Raw genomic sequence first — 16,630 nt, 5'->3', positions numbered from 1 at the left:
GAAGAGAGAGAGAATTTAGGGGTTGATAACACACACACACACACACACACACACACACACACACACACACACACACACAGAGACACACACACACACACACACACACACACACACACACACACACACACACACACACACACACACACACGTTTTCTACATTCCATCCTACTGCTTTCACACGCAACTTTAAGAAGAGAGAGAGAGAGAGACTTTATACTCTGTGCTCTCCTGGGGCCATATTCAGAAAGCAGGTTGTAAGCCCGAGGGTGTAACTCCTTACAACCTGGAGACTTACACCCTCCGGACAACCTGCGCTGCACCCGCATTCAGAAAGGAGGTTGCGATGAGGGTGTAACTCAAGAGGCAGCTGATTGGGCGACGCATTCATGACGTCATCACATTCGTCCTAGCGAATTACGAGCGAGTCAGAGTCGATGAAGAAAGTGTGCCAGCCAATCACTGACAGACGCCACTGCGTTAAGGTTGCCAGACGTCATATATTATGAATTTAGCGTCACTGAAATAACTGAGATCAGACAGTCACAACTTGAACTGTTACATGCACCTTTCTAGTGGCACATTCAAGTCATCAGTGACGCTAATATTCATAATATATGACGTCTGGCGACTTTAGCGCAATGGCGACTTAAGTGTTACTGACGGCAGAAAGGTAGAAATTGGAAAAGCCAAACACGGCATTTGCTTGCGTGACGCGCCGTGGCCAGGGCAGAGGCAGGCGACAAGGTGTACACCCCACGGCGGACTTAATTATTATAGTGTTGCTGCACCACATTCTACACATTAATAGCTAAACCATTAAAAATCACACCATGTACAATAGTTTCTTCTGATGTTTTTAATGTTTTTTTTTTTATGTTTTGACCTTCATTGGCATCGGTGAATACATCGTTTCCCCTTTTTCCTCACCCGAAGGGAGGGAAGGGGAAACCGAAGCATTTCTGGTGAAAGCGAAGGTTAGAATCGTTCAAAACACAAAAAAAGCATGGGATAAACCTTGTCTATATAGTGAAATGCATACTGGTCCTAAACTTCAGTATTACCGAATGTATTTTTGTCCCTTAGCCAATAAAATCGTGGGTGCTGGCAGTGGTCTGAATGAGGATGTAAACAAACGCAACTCCTGCATCATCTCGTTTTTATGGAAGAAATTTGCCATATTGACTCTTATACTTTCATTTTTTTGTCAAGAATTAGGACATATTTCATGTCAATATAAAAAAGATTGTAAGATTTACACCACCTCCGTCGAGGTTGTAGCTTACATCCTCCTTGCACCTCCTTTACAACCTCCCGGATGCTTCCTGAATTCGGGTGTAAGGGTCGGAGGTTGTACCTCGGCCTTACAACGTTGTAAGTGTTTTCTGAATATGGCCCCTGGACCGAGGCGGCGGCGTGGCACACTCCACCACTTCCTACAGGACACTGGGGCGAGGGGGGCGCCGCGCCGCGTAGACGGGGCGCGGTGGCATCTGGCAACCCCCGCGGCGCCGTGCGTGTGTAGACGTTGGCGTGTACGCGGGAAAAATCCGTACACACACTAAACAACGTACACTGTAGACTTACATAATAGGTGGTGATTATCGTACACTTGGCTCTAAATGGTGGTTATTATCGTACACTTGGCTCTAGAAGGTAGTGATTATCGTACACGGCCCTAAAAGGTGGTAATAATCGCATACCTGCACTGTACAAAGTGATAATTATCGTACACTGACAACATTTATTTTCTTTTATGAGAAAATTAAATCATGAGGTTTTTTTTATTATTTTGGAGTTAAAGGTATTTTTTTTAATCATGTTTTTTTTATGCCGCTGATTGTTAGTTTCTCATTATTTTCTCCATTTCCTTTTTCCTTCATTTTCCTTTCCTTGCCTTTCTATATTTTCTGCTGTTTTTTTCTACATTTCTCTCCTTTTCGCTTCATCTTCACTTTCTTTTCTCTTTAGTGTTCCTTTTCCTCAATCTCATCATTTCATCCTCTCTATCTTCCTCTTTCTTTGCCACATCCTTCTTCTTTCTCAATTCCCTCAACATTCCTTCACCTTCCTATTCTTTTCCTTCATTTCCTTCTCTTTCTCTTACGTAGTTCTCTTTCCTTCCTTTCCTTTCACTTTTTCCCTCACTTCTATTTTATTCAGCCTTTTCCCTCACCTATCTTTTATTTCTGTTTTCTCCTTTCCCTCATCTTTCTCTTCTCTTCTTAGTTCATCTTTTTATTCCATTTATCCTCTATTATTATTTCCCTCACCTTCATCTTCCCTTCTATTATTTTCCTTTTACATCTTCTCCAACCCTTTTTCCTCCTTTCCATTTTCTCCACTTCTTATAGGTGGCGTGCACATGAGTAACTGTTCGCCATCGCAACGGGGTTACTATCGGGTTGGAGGTAGCTGGTAGTCTGTAAAGCGACTTGTCGGGGAACTTGTTCGCCTTATTACCGCACCCCAGCACTGCACAAGTGGATGGCATTCCGGCAGAAAGTCTGTCTTGCGGCACCAACGCGGAACAGATTAAAAGAAGAAGCGCGGTTTGTTTTGCCTCCAACTCGGCCCCGAACTTGAACTTGATGAGTTGTGCACGCAACCTATTCCTCCATTATTTTCCTTTTAGTTTACCTTTCCATTTTTCTTCCTTTTCCATTTTTCCTAACTTGTTTTTTCCTTCATCACCTTTTCCCTCACCTCTACAAGCCCTTTCCTCCTTCTTTCTCCTTTCCCTCACCTCTTTTCCCTCCATTTTTTTACCCTTTCTCTCGCCTCTCCAATCATATTTTTTCATTCCCCTTTCCCTCACTTACTTTTCATTCACTTTTCTTTTTCCTTCCACGCCTCACTCTTTTTCCCCTTTCCCCTTACCCTGTTCCCTCCTTTCTCCTCTCCATCACCTCTCCATTGTCTTTTCCTTTCCCTTTCCTTCCCCTCATTTTCTCTACGAGAATGAAGGGTAAGCAGCCATTTCATTGTTTCCTCCATTACTCCTTCCATTACGTAACCTCTTTCCTTCTTGTTGCTTCCTCCAGGGCCTTGCAAGCCGCGGGGACGGGGCGAAGGAGAAGGAGTGTTTTTGTGCACTCCACGCCGCCGCCGGCACAGGTGAGGTGAGACACGCCAGCTAGGTGTGTGGGGGAAGGGGAGAGGGAGGGAGGGGAAGGATGGAGGAAAGATGAGGAAAGGCGACGGAGAGGTGAAGAAGTAGGAGACGGAGGAGGAGGGAGAGGTGGAGATGGTGGGTGATGGGGGTGTTGGGTGCAGGGGAGAAGTTATTGTTTTTCGTTTCGCCTGTTGCGCCGGAAGGCTTTCTTGGTGGGGCTTGATGGTCGGCTCCAGACTGTAACGGCGCAGGCAAGTATTTATACTGGCGCCATCCTGCTTGGCTCATACTGATGAAGAGGAAGAGGAAGAGGAAGAGGAAGAGGAGAAGGTGGAGGAGGGGAGGAGATGAAAAAGAAGGAAGAGGCGAGGGAGGAAGAGGAGGGGGAGGAGGAGGAGAAGGTTGAGTGGGAGGAGAAGAAAAAGAAGGAAAAGGATGGGGAGGAGGAGGAGGAGGAGGAGGAGGAGGAGGAGGAGGAGGAAGAGGAGGACGAGGAGGAGGAAGAGGAGTACAAAGGAGTACAAAGGAAAAGCAAACAGCAACAGACCTCTTGGTCCTAACTAGGCTGTTTGTTGTTGCTGCCATCTACTCTAATCTACGAGTCAGAGACACAGGACAGCAAAGGCGAAGGCTCCTCCCCTCCCACCAGTCCCTCTAGCCGAGGCTGGCACGAAAAGGAAGAATACCATGTAGTATAGAAAAACTACAACGGAATTTTACATGGACAGAAGGAAGATCATACACGACAACTAAGCTAACACTAATTTCTGTTAGACAGGAGCAAAATAGCGGATGTTCGGGTTAGCTTCTAAATAGTAAAATAATCATGAACATTAACGTTATCGAAACCCTTAAAAATTCCAAACACCTCTATAGGGTCACCTCTTACCCTGCGCTTTGATAGGCTGAAAAGGTTCAGTTCTTTAAGTCTGTCTTCGTACGGTTTGTTTCGCAGTTTAGGGATAGGGATCATTTTAGTAGCTCGACGCTGCACCCTCTCGAGTTTATCAATATCCTTTCTGTAATAGGGAGACCAAAACTGAACGCAATACTCAAGATGTGAGCGAACTAACGAATTGCACAGCGTCAATATTACTTTTTTCTGATTTATGTTCAAATGTACGACCAATATATCCGATCAGTTTGTTGGCAGTTTTTACTACTTCTGTGCAATGTTGACTCGGTTTAAGATCGTTCGAAATTATTACTCCAAGATCTTTTTCTTTGCTGGCTTCAGAAAGTCGCACTCCGTTAATTTGATAATGAATACGATCGTTGTTGATTCCGATATGCATAACCTTGCACTTTTCAATATTGAAATTCATTTGCCATGTTCGTGCCCAACTACTTAAACGTTTGAGATCAGCTTGGAAGTGTTCTTTATCCATTGTCGTAGTGACTCTGCTGGCTATTTTAGTGTCGTCGGCAAATTTCGATATTTTACACGATAGCTCCTCGTCAATGTCATTTACGTACACTATAAACAGAACAGGTCCCAACACCGACCGCTGTGGAACACCGCTTTTGACATCTCGCCAGTCAGATGATATACCATTCATAACAACTCTCTGTTTACGGTCGGTAAGCCAGTCTTTGAGCCACTTATGAATATTACCAGTTATACCGTGAGCTTGCAATTTACTAAGGAGGCGGTTGTGAGGGACTTTGTCAAATGCTTTCTGAAATCCAAAGATACAATGTCTACTGATTGACTTTCATCGTATACATTAAAAATATAGTTGAAGAAATCGAGAAGGTTAGTCAAACAGGAACGTTTGTTTAGAAAGCCATGCTGCGAATCCTTAATTAGTCTGGTATATTCAAAAAACCTTACCATTTTTCCGCAAATGATCGTCTCCAAAATTTTGCACACGATTGACGTTAGACTGATCGGTCGATAATTACCTGGCTGTGACGTGTCACCTTTTTTTAAAGATAGGAGTTACGTTAGCGAGTTTCCATTCTAGTGGTACTTTTCCTGTGTTTAGCGTTTGAGAATATGCTCAAAAGGAGCTTGCTGATCTGATGTTTTGCCTCTTTAAGAATACGCGGGGACATTTTATCTGGGCCGGGCGTTTTGTTTACTGTAATATTATCGATAATTTGTACTATATCACTTTCTACAATGTCGGTAATACTACTCAAGGATGTTTCATCAATATATCTAGGGGCTTCCGGTTGCCTTTCGGATAATATTTCTTCTGTAAAAACGGAGGCAAAAAAATCATTCAATATGTAAGCGATTTCTTTATCATCATTCGTGGATTCGCCATTTACGGTTGCTATTGGGCCAATACTGGGGGTGAGAATTTTTTATTTCTTACGTAGGCAAAAAATTCTTTAGGATTTGTTTTGCTGGCGCTTGCAATATGAAGCTCTAGGTTTCTTTTATTGAGACATATTATTCTTTTTGTTTCTCGGCGTAATCTTTGCAATTCAATTTTATGTTTCATTATGTGTTATCAAGTATTTGCGACGCGCTCGAGTTTTATTCTTAACTTTGCGTTTGAGTTGATTGTTCCGCCACTTGGGCTTCCAGTTGGCTGTTGGTCGTCTTTTGCGGAATGGTACGCATAAATTCACGGCTCTACTTAAAGTTTCTGTGAATGTTTCCCAAGCTTTATTTATTTCTGAGGCTGCAGAAATTTCGCTCCAGTCTGCATTCGCTACTAAATTTCTTAGTTTGTCAAAATCGGCACGTCGGTAATCAGGTATTCTTTCTTCACTCGTTTTCATGTTCTCTTTGATTTTTATTTTAAACGAAATCATTCGATGATCGACGTCGCTGAATTCTGTACCAACATTGAGATCATTAACTAGGCTTCCTTTAGTTGTGAGAACTAGATCGAGGATGTTATTTTCGAGAGTTGGTTTATGCACATGTTGATAAAGCGCACTTTCTAATAAGTTCACTTTTTAATAAGTTGCTGTACAGATCGTGACCTGAGTGTATATTTAACGTGTCTCCCCTACTCTTTATTGGTTAGTTAAAGTCTCCCATAATTACAGCTTCAAATTTATTGCATTTCTCTGTCGCAAAGAAAAAATGAATAGCCGGGTAAGTTAAATTCCGCAATAAAATCTGTGTTATTTGTATTCAACCATGACTCCGCGACGGCGATAATGTGGAAGTTTTCCGCTGCAGCAAGTTCTTCCAGTTCTATGAATTTATTTAGAATGCTGCGGGCGTTTACGTTTACGTTTACGTAAAAAGTGACACCTGCTCACTAAGGAGTCTTCCAAGTCGAGCCGCCTCGACGGGATTTAGGTGCACACCATCGCGTTCATACTAGTCATTTGCACCATAGAAGTTATTCCAAAAGTTCACAAACTCGACATTTTCTTGAGCACATAATGACTTTAGTCGGTTGTTAGAGCTGAAGGCTTTGCTGTAAAAAGCGTTATTTTCTCATCCGCGGGAGGATACCAGATACCATTATGTTGTTTGTTTTTTCCTTGAATTGACAGATCAATCTATGATACTTTTCTATTAATTCGTCCGAACGATTGGGTTTTACGTTGTTTGTACCAACATGGATGACGAGCAGTGAGTTTTGGTCTGAGCCGGTCATAACATCGTCGCGCGCCGCAGTGATGCCATCTACACCTATACCAGGGAAACATATTACCCTTAAGTTTTTCATATGAAGCACGACCGCAAAATTCTGATAACTGACCTCTGATCATTGAATCGCCAATCAACCGGGTTTCGCGTTCCTCTCCAACTTTCTCCTTTAAAATATCAAATCGATTGAAGATCGTGAGTTCCAACATTTTTCTTGGCGTATAAGGCCTGACTCCATTCCTTACAGGAACGAAACCGTCATCAGGTGCTTCGGTACTCGGATTTCTCGTGACTTGGGCATAGGTCGGTTCGGTCGGTTGGGCAAAGAAGGGGCAGTGTTGCTAGCCTGCGGCACAACTATGTTGGCCGCAACAAATTCCTTCAGGGATTCGTGTTATTTTTCTAAAATGTCATATTTCATTTTCAAATTGTCATACTTACGGTCGCTAACACAAAAGCGACAAGCAGAGGAGTTACTAAAATACTTAGGAGCGAACTTCTCGCAACATACTTCGCAATCTGTCAGTTGTGACGGCATCTTGAATTAGCAATTTCTTAAGTGAATAGAGTATAGTGAAGAAGAAAGGAGAAAAGGAAGAGGAAGAAGACGCAGTGAAGAAGTAAGACAGCAGGAGAAAAGGAAGAAGGAAGGTAATAGTCTGTTTTGTAATCTCTCTCTCTCTCTCTCTCTCTCTCTCTCTCTCTCTCTCTCTCTCTCTCTCTCTCTCACTTCATCATATTTCATTTAGCATCCCTCTCCTTTTTTTTCTTTATCCTAATTTCTGTATCGTATTCCTTTCTCTTTTCTTTATCTGTCTATCTGCCTCTCGTATGAAGGTCTCTAACCTAAATTGCTTTCACTAAATTGATGAAAGGAAACCAGAAAACATTACCAATAAGAGCGGGTACTTGTATAATCGTTTCCTCTTCCCTAAATACGAACGCTTGAAATAAGTAGGCTATTTTTCTTCCTAAAGGCCGCCACACACCATCATGCATGCATGCGCATTGATGGTGTTTGTGCATGCATAACCACAGTGTGTGGGCATGACTGAAGGCATGCGCATGCGATTGAAGATGCATGATGAGGGGCCGACACGGTTGGATTCTTAACCGTCATTCATGACGGTTGCACATGCATGAATGACAGTGTGGCGATGAATGAGCAAACCGTCAGTCTCCGACCACCAGCACTGGGGAGCACACAGGAAACACAGGCATTTTGGCGCGAATTTATTGAACTGTATATAAGTTTGCCAGCATTGTGGAAGATTAAAAGTGAGGAATATAAAAACAAACTTGAAAGGGGAACACTACAGGCAGCCATCTCATCTTGACTGGCTGAGCGACGCGCGCCAACTGATCAGGGCTCTCAGTTTTTGTTCACGAAATTTCTTCAGATAGTAGAAATAATTTCTCTATATCGTATAAAATTTCTTCAGATAACAAATCGAACATAAACGATTACATTTGCTTAAAATTCAAACTACTGCACAATAACATAATACTGTGTAATGACCTGGACTTAACCTCAAGCTCTTAATGCAAAACTCTCCCACTAAATTCACAGGACTTGCTTTCAAACCGCTCAAAACCTACAGGATCAATAAAACCTGCCTTACATAAGTCAACAGTTTTAATCATGAACTAATGAATCATTCATCAACAATAAGGCACTTGTGCCAAAAGCAAAATCCTCACAACTGTATTGTAATCTGCAAGATTATTTTGCATTCAACATCATATTTTACGCTTTGGTAGCAATCTCAATACTGCAATATACTCACTCATAACATGCAACCTACAGTTTCAACGGGAAAAAATAACTGATTAGTGTGCAATGCTGGGATATATATATATATATATATATATATATATATATATATATATATATATATATATATATATATATATATATATATATATATATATATATATATATAAACTTAACTAAATACATCTATATCCTTTTAGGACTTTGTACTCATTCAAGCGTATACTCGTAAATATTACTCCTTACGTTTGTAAGAAAAGAAAAAACATAATTGACTATAGCTATTCACCCTCTGTACGCCTGCAATGTTCATCACACTAATCAGAATATTCAGTTATCAAGTAATGTATTTTGCATTCAACATTTTATTTTACATTTTGGTAACAACCTCAATACTGCAATATACCTACTCATAAATAACATGTAAGTAGTATAGTTTCAATGGAAATGCCTAAGTGATTATTTTTGCAAAGCTGGGATAGTGATATATATATCCTTTGAGACTTGATACTCATTCAAGTGTATAATTAAAGGAAAAACCTTGTTTACTCTTTATAAAATCGACATTAAGCTTTTTCTTGATAATTCTGTTGTTAGAATTACCCTGTTTACTCTTGAAAATTATTTTTAGAATTACCGTGTGTGGGTTTGAATTACCCTATAACAGGGTAATTACCCTGCACCTGGCAGCACTGCTTGTGTCCGGCAGCTCCAGCAGTCCTTGACTCCCCTCAGCCTCTCAGAACCTCCGGTCACCAGTGGCACCACCCAGTCATCCAATAGGAGCACCTTAGCCTGGTTATCCCTGAGTTCTGATTGGCTCATGTCCCTCACGCTCCTATAAACTGTGCAAAGGCAGAGCGCGCGCATATTTAAACAAGGTTTATTCTCTTGATTTTTTTTACGACAAAAATTGTTAAAATTTCTCTAGAATTCATAAAAATTCTCGATTTTTTTAGGCAGTCATCATCAGATTTCTCTAGATTTTCTCTGAAATGCCTTTATCTCTAAAAATTTCTTCAAAAAGCCTGAAATAGCCTCAAATTTCTCAATCTGAAGAAATTTCTCTAAAACTGAGAGCCCTGCAACTGATGCGTGTGCGCTCATGAGTGACGGTGTGTGGCCAAAACCAATGATTGACGTGTTTGTGCAATCATGCATGAATGATACTGTGTGGGGGCCTTAATACGCTTTTTTTCCTAATTCCGCAACTTGTTATTACGGAAGAGCTAAGAATGAGAGACGAGGAACTCCGAGAAATGAGAGAACGTTGAATTATATAATCGTTGCGTTGCTGCTAAATACGATCGCTTGAAATCAGTAATCCATTTTTCTTCTAGTAAAGTTTTTTTTCTTCTAATTTCGCATTGTTATTATGAAAAAGCTAATACAAAGAACACACCAACAAAAAGAATGAGTATTTATAATTGTTGTGTTGCTACTAAATACGAACGCGTGATATTAGTTGGCTATATTTCTTACAGTATATATGTTTTTCATACCTTCATTTGTTACCGTATTAAGAGAAAAGTTATGGAAGGGAAACAAGGAACACTGCGACAAAAAGAAAGTGTAATTTTATGATCGTTGAGTTCTTAAATATCAATGCGGGAAATTAGTAGGCTATTTCTCATATATTAGTTTTTTTTTTTCTAATATCTCAACTTTTTCTTGATAATGGAAGGGAAACAAAGAACACTGCAACAAAAAGAATGTGTAACTATAATCGTTGCGTTCTTACTAAATACGAATGCGTGATATATTAGTAGGCCATTTTTCTAGTAGTATGTAGTTTTATCTCATACTTCTTATTGTTAGAGTGATGAAAGGGAAACGAGGAACGCCAATAAAAAAAAGTGTAATAATCGTTGCCTTGATAAATACGAACGCGTGAAATCAGTAGGCTATTTTTCTTCTATTATGGCTTCTAATATGTCCACTTTATTTCGAAAGAGTGGTGGAAGGGAAACAAAGAACACCAACAAAAAGAATGTGGAATTATAACCGTTTCGTTGCTAAATTTGAGCTCGCGATTTAGTAGGCCATTTTTTCTCTTAGTATATTTTTTTTTCTCATATCTCCTCTCGTTATTGCTAAAAGGAATGATGCAAGGGAATCCAGGAACGCCAATAAATAAAAATGTAATAATCGTTGCCTTACTGTTGAATACGAGAGCGTGATATTAGGTGCTATTTTTTTTCTTATGATAGGTTTTTCTTTCTAATATCTCCACTTGTTATTCTTAAGAGATTGAGGGAAAGGAAATAAAGGACACCAACAAAAAGAATGTGGAATTATAACCGTTTCGTTGCTACTAAATTTGAGCGCGCGAAATTAGTAGGCCATTTTTCTTGAAGTATATTTTTTTTCTCATGCCTCCTCTTGTTATTGCTAAAAGGAGTGATGCAAGGGATACGAGGAACGCCAATAAATAAAAATGTAATAATCGTTTCTTTGCTGCTGAATACGAATGCGTGATATTAAGGGGCTATTTTTTTCCTTATGATAGTTTTTTTTTCTTTTTCTAATATCTCCACCTGTTATTACGAAAGAGTGGTGGAAAGGAAATAAAGAACACCAACAAAAAGAATGTGGAATTATAACCGTTTCGTTGCTACTAAATTTGAGCTCGCGAATTAGTAGGCCATTTTTCTCTTAGTCTATTGTTCTCATATTTCCTCTCGTTATTGCTGCAAGGAGTGATGCAAGGGAAACGAGAAATACCAATAAATAAAAATGTAATTATCGTTGCCTTGCTGCTGAATACGAAAGCGTTATATTACGAGGCTTTTTTTCTTTTAGTTTTTTTTTATATCTCCACTTGTTATTCCTAAGAAATTGAGGGAAGGGAAATAAAGAACACCAAGTAAGAGAATGTGGAACTATAATCGTTTCTATTTTTCTTATCGCAGTTGTCTTTCTAATACCTCAACTTGTTATTACGAAAGAGTGATGAAAGGGAAGCGAAAAACACACCAACAAAATGAACGAATACTTATCATTTCGTCACTACTAAATACGAATTCGTGATATTAGTAGGCTATTTTTCTTATCGTATATGTATATATTTTTTTTAATGCCTCCACTTGTTATAACGAAAGGGTGATATCACGTAAGGGCAACAAAGAACAGCAACAAAAAGAATGAGTAATTGTAATCGTTCCGTTGTTACTAAAGACAAATGCGTGATATTATTAGGATATTTTTCTTATAATATAGCTTTTTTTACACCTTGTTATTACGAAAAAAAAGTGATGTAAGGTAAACAAAAAACGCCAACAAAAAGAATGTGGAATTACAATTAATTAAATTAGATCTCGCGAAATTAGTAGGCTATTTTTCTTATAATACAGTTTTTTTTTTGTTGTTCTAATATCATGATAACTATACTAAAATACCTTAACCTATATACAAAATCGAGAAAATAGCGCGTAATTTCTCTTTGCATATTCTTAAATATTTTTCTTATTAGTAGTATAGTGATAAAAGGCAACAAACACATGAAACCAGTAGACAATTTTCCTTTTTGATACATAGATTTTCCTAATATATCTACTTGTTTTTCCCGTAGTGGTAATAGGAGGAACAGCGCAACGAAAAGAATGTGTAATTATATCCGTTGCCTTTCCCAAAGAAAATAAATTTTGATAAATACGAACGTGTGCAATCAGGGGCTATTTGTGTTGATATTTTTCTCTCATTATCCTCGTAAATAGGGGGCAATGGAGGAAAGCTTTTAGTACTTTTCATTACGGCAAGGGAGGCAGCTCAAGGGCGAAAAACAAAAACAACACAAAGGCACGATAGACGCTGCGCCGACAAAAGGGAGAAGAGCGAGATGCCAGAGGAGAGGTCAATTTCGGGTGGAGAGGTGTCTTGATACTCTCCTCTTGATGGAGTTTAAGGGCCGCATTCACAGTCACGTTTGTTTGTGTTGATCGTTACCAATGAGCGGCGATCGCCGCTACCAACAAGAAATCCGCTTTCACAGTCGTCTTTCGCGGCGCTGTTTGTTTGCATCAGTACCAGAGATTGGAACCTCTGGTAACGGAGCTCTGGTGGCCGCGGGGGTTCCCCAATGGAGCTTACCAATGACATTAAGAAGGGGGGAGAAGAACTGGCGGAGACGATACAGAACGCTCAACCTTGAGGAAGCTGATTTAGCGAGAGAGGAGATGTGAAGTTTCCAGTTGAGATTTTGAGTTAAGGATAGACCGAGGATGTTTAGTGTTGAAGAAGGTGACAGCTGAGTGTTGTCGAAGAATAGGGGATAGGTGTTTGGAAAATTGTGTCGAGTTGATAGGTGGAGAAATTGAGTTTTTGAGGCATTGAAGGACACAAGGTTCCTTCTGCCCCAATCGGAAATGATAGCAAGTTCTGAGGTTAAGCGTTCTGCGGCCTCCAGTCTGGAGTCGTGTACTTCCTGTTTTGATGGTCTTCTATAGAAAGAAGTTGAATAATGCAGAGTGGAGTCGTCGGCGTAGGAGTGGACAGGACAGTTTGTTATGGAAAGAAGATCATTGATGAATAACAGGAAGGGAGTGGGTGATAGGACAGAGCCCTGTGGAACACCACTGTTGATAGGTTTAGGCTTTAGGGGAAGAGCAGTGACCGTCTACCACCGCAGAGATAGAACGGCCAGAAAGGAAACTGGAGATAAAGGAACAGAGAGAGGGATAGAATCCGAAAGAGGGCAGTTTAGAAAGCAAAGACTGGTGCCAGACTCTATCGAAGGCTTTCCATATGTCTAGCGCAACAGAGAAAGTTTCACCGAAACTGCTAAGAGAGGATGACCAAGAGTCAGTTAAGAGAGCAAGAAGATCGTCAGTAGAACGCCCCTTGCGGAATCCATACTGGCGATCAGATAGAAGATTAGAAGTGGAAAGGTGCTTTTGAATCTTCCGGTTAAGGATTGATTCAAAAGCTTTAGATAGGCATGAAAGTAAAGCTATTGGGCGGTAGTTTGAGGGATTGGAGCGGTCACCCTTCTTAGGCACAGGCTGTACAAAGGCATACTTGCAGCAGGAAGGAAAGATAGATGTTGATAGGCAGAGACGAAAGAGTTTGACCAGGCAGGGTGTCAGCACAGCTATATTATTAAATGGCTATATTATTTATTTAAATAGATGTAAAAAAAAATATTAAACAATACAGCAACACGTTGCACAACTTCAATGGTAATATGATAAAAAAAATAGAAGAATTTGAATGACATGAACTCACTTCACCTGCTGACCAGCAAACGTCCTGCTGAGAACTTCAATTTGATTGATTGATGGTTTATTGTTGCAAAAGTACGCAACAAAGGAGAAGGGAGGACTTTAATACTTGTCACCATTATTCACCTGTTATGCCTTCTTGCTCAAACTCGTATTATTCTAGTTAGCCTAACATGTATGCATAGGGCATATATATAACGAAATCAGCCTTATTAAGTAAATAATAAATGTGAAGTCTGATAAATAAGTGTGAATAATGAATAAATGTAATTGTTATAGGTGAAGAGTCTGTCTTGATGACATCTGCCAATATAAGAGAACTTCAATTAATACTTCTCACCATTATTTCATCTTTTCCGCCTAGGAAATATTAGGCTATCAGCAGATTTGAGCGGTGTATCAGCGAGACACTCCACATTTTTTCATTATATTTATTATTCACAGTTACTCTTTATATTTATTCTTCACGTTTACTTTTTGTACGTTTATATTTCATATTACTCCTTCATAATCCTCCGCTCAGCCTTTTCCGATTTACCCCCTAAAAAGGGGGAACGGGCCTTTGTCACAGTGGACGGCCCGTCGCAGAGGGGAACCCGCCGCGGGCGTGCGGCGGGTGGGGGAGCCCTTCCGTCGCCGCCTCACCACGGGTATAAACCGGGGGGCAGCGACGGAGGAACGGGCCCTCCGAGCTCTGGCTCAAGGAGCAGCCCGCTCGTGTGGGCGAGCAATGCAAGCTCGTTGCGGGAGCCTCCGCCGCCGCCACAGCCACGGGTAACAGCCGGCGAGCAGCGACGGAGGCACGGGCTCTCTGGGCAGGCGCCCAGCAGCCACCCGTAGCGGTCATCAGCAAGCAGCACCCCAGCCAACTACTCCGCCACACACTCCCGTCGGAGGCCTCGGGGGACGCGGCATCCACGGCAAAGCCCGCTCGCCAGTGGAGGCGAGGCCCGGCTCTCCAGGGCCCTTGGAGGCCGGGGGCCGCTCTTCAGGGGCAAGCAGGCAATACAGGAGAACCTCCGCATCGAGGGTCGTCAGCCCTCCCCCTCAGCTCGGGCCAACCGCTCCACCACCCAGAGCACACCGCGGAGAACGTGGCATCGACGCCAAAGTCTGCTCGCCCGAGGAGGCTAGGCCGCGCCTCCGGGGGCGAGCAGGCAATACATCAGAACGTCCACGCCGTGAGGTTTGACGTCCCTCCTCCGCGGCAGTCGTCAGCAGCAGAGCGGCCATAGAGGCAGCCCAAAGCGGGAAAACACCCGCGGGTCTGCCCCCCCCGTCCTCGGGGAGGCAGCGAAGTGGGCGGCGGAGCTGCTTGCTGCTGGAGTGCTGGCGGTCCACTGTCTCCGCTCAGCTGATGTAATGTTGATATATCCCGTCGCTCCGGCATACCAACACTGCCGAATCACGCGCCTTCGTCTTATCATGACCGTCACCACGCTGGTAGTCGCCGACGCCACGAAAACAGCGACTGTGAAAGCGGATCGAGTCGATGGCAATGCCTGTTACCAGGGCCCGGATTCATCAATCTTACCAACCACGCCTCCGGTATCTCTCACATTTACCGGAGCGCTGCCAGAGCTGCGGCATCTTTCAAACACGGGATTCATCAACGGTATGGTAACGCTCCGGTAACTCGCACCCTAGCAACGATTGGTTGGGCTGGATAGCCAATCGCGTGCGACCTTTGATGCTGTATTTCAGCTTTCACGTGTCGTTTGTTACTAATACACAGACTTCAAAATCGAGACATGTGTATTGTACAGGCGTAAATACTGCCTTAAAACAAAAAATTAGTGTGGTGATCCCTCAATTAGATGCGTTTTTTACGAATGAATGCACGTTACTTGTATATCTATCCTTGAAATAAAAATATACTCGCTTATGTAGCCTAGCTATATTCTGAACATTTTTGTATGTTACCTTCATAGTTTTCCGTCGCCAACGCCAGCTGCGTGCCTCGCTATCACAAGATTGGGTATTATTCTAATGTTTGCCCACACTCACCCCTCGCAACCAAAATTGTCTCGGGGGCCATTGTCATCATGCCTCACTGGTGCAGCCAAGCAATGGGTGTGGGCGTGGGAAGTTGTGGCTGCTGAGGTGAATGGCGTGATCGAGTGGCTTCGTGAGTAGTGTGGAGGAGGTCAGAGAAAAATTTTACGACATTAAACTCCACAGCAAGAATATTGGAGACTTGAGACGGGAGGTGACTGTCACAGACAGAACATTATTCGCTCTGCAGTGTTTTAACAAGTAGGGAAAAGTCATGTGGGTGGACAGTTCCACAGACTTACATACTATAGAGTGCGGCCTGCAAGTGAAGCCGGCCTGAGGCCGTGCACGGGTCTGCCCAGTTCATCCCAAACCGACGACTTCACACACCTCACTCCCACCCCGTTTCCTGACCCCAACATTCATTTTTGAGAAAAATGGAGACCATCATCATCTTCCTGAGAAAATTCTGCATCACACTAGCATAAAATTGTAACATTAATGTGTAAATACACATACGAAAATCAAAGTTAAATGAATAGGGAGTACACATTTTCTTGCATTTATTTCTCTTCAACTCCTTCGTACTCAGCTGGTTTTCGTCACATCGCTCCTATAAGCCCAGATCCTAAATCTGCTTGCTTTTCTGCTTCTGATGGTGTAGGGCACGTTACGAGGTAAAAAAGACATTGGCTCAAAATCGCCTCCGAACATGAGCCGCGGCAGTGTCTACCCACTTACCACGCCTGCGGTAACTCAGTTACGGGTGCTCGGAGCCGCGGTAACTTTTGGCCTTACCACGGCTCCGGTAAGTGGTTGATGAATGCCGATTTACCGGGTGGGCGGAGATACCGCGAGACTTACCAGACAGAGGTTAGGGTGCGTACCAGACGACTGTGAAAGCGGCCCTAAGTCACAGGCAGGAGGAAATACAGAGGAAAGAAAGATGGCTGTTCCAGAGTTAA

General features: G+C 42.1%; 1 long non-coding RNA gene across 1 annotated transcript in view; it reads left to right on the top strand.

Annotated features, from left to right (window-relative positions):
- The first annotated feature begins 3,054 nt into the window (after positions 1 to 3,054).
- Positions 3,055 to 16,630, top strand: part of LOC127000635 (uncharacterized) — an 86,007-nt gene continuing 72,431 nt past the window's right edge. Inside the window, exon 1 of the long non-coding RNA XR_007754362.1 lies at positions 3,055 to 3,114. This is a non-coding gene — a long non-coding RNA (uncharacterized LOC127000635). The remainder of the gene's footprint in view (positions 3,115 to 16,630) is intronic.

The sequence above is a fragment of the Eriocheir sinensis genome, chromosome 19, assembly GCF_024679095.1.
Source record: "Eriocheir sinensis breed Jianghai 21 chromosome 19, ASM2467909v1, whole genome shotgun sequence".
NCBI lineage: Eukaryota > Metazoa > Arthropoda > Malacostraca > Decapoda > Varunidae > Eriocheir > Eriocheir sinensis.
The sequence above is the reverse complement of the archived record's forward strand: the minus strand, read 5'-3'. Positions and strand labels throughout refer to the sequence as shown.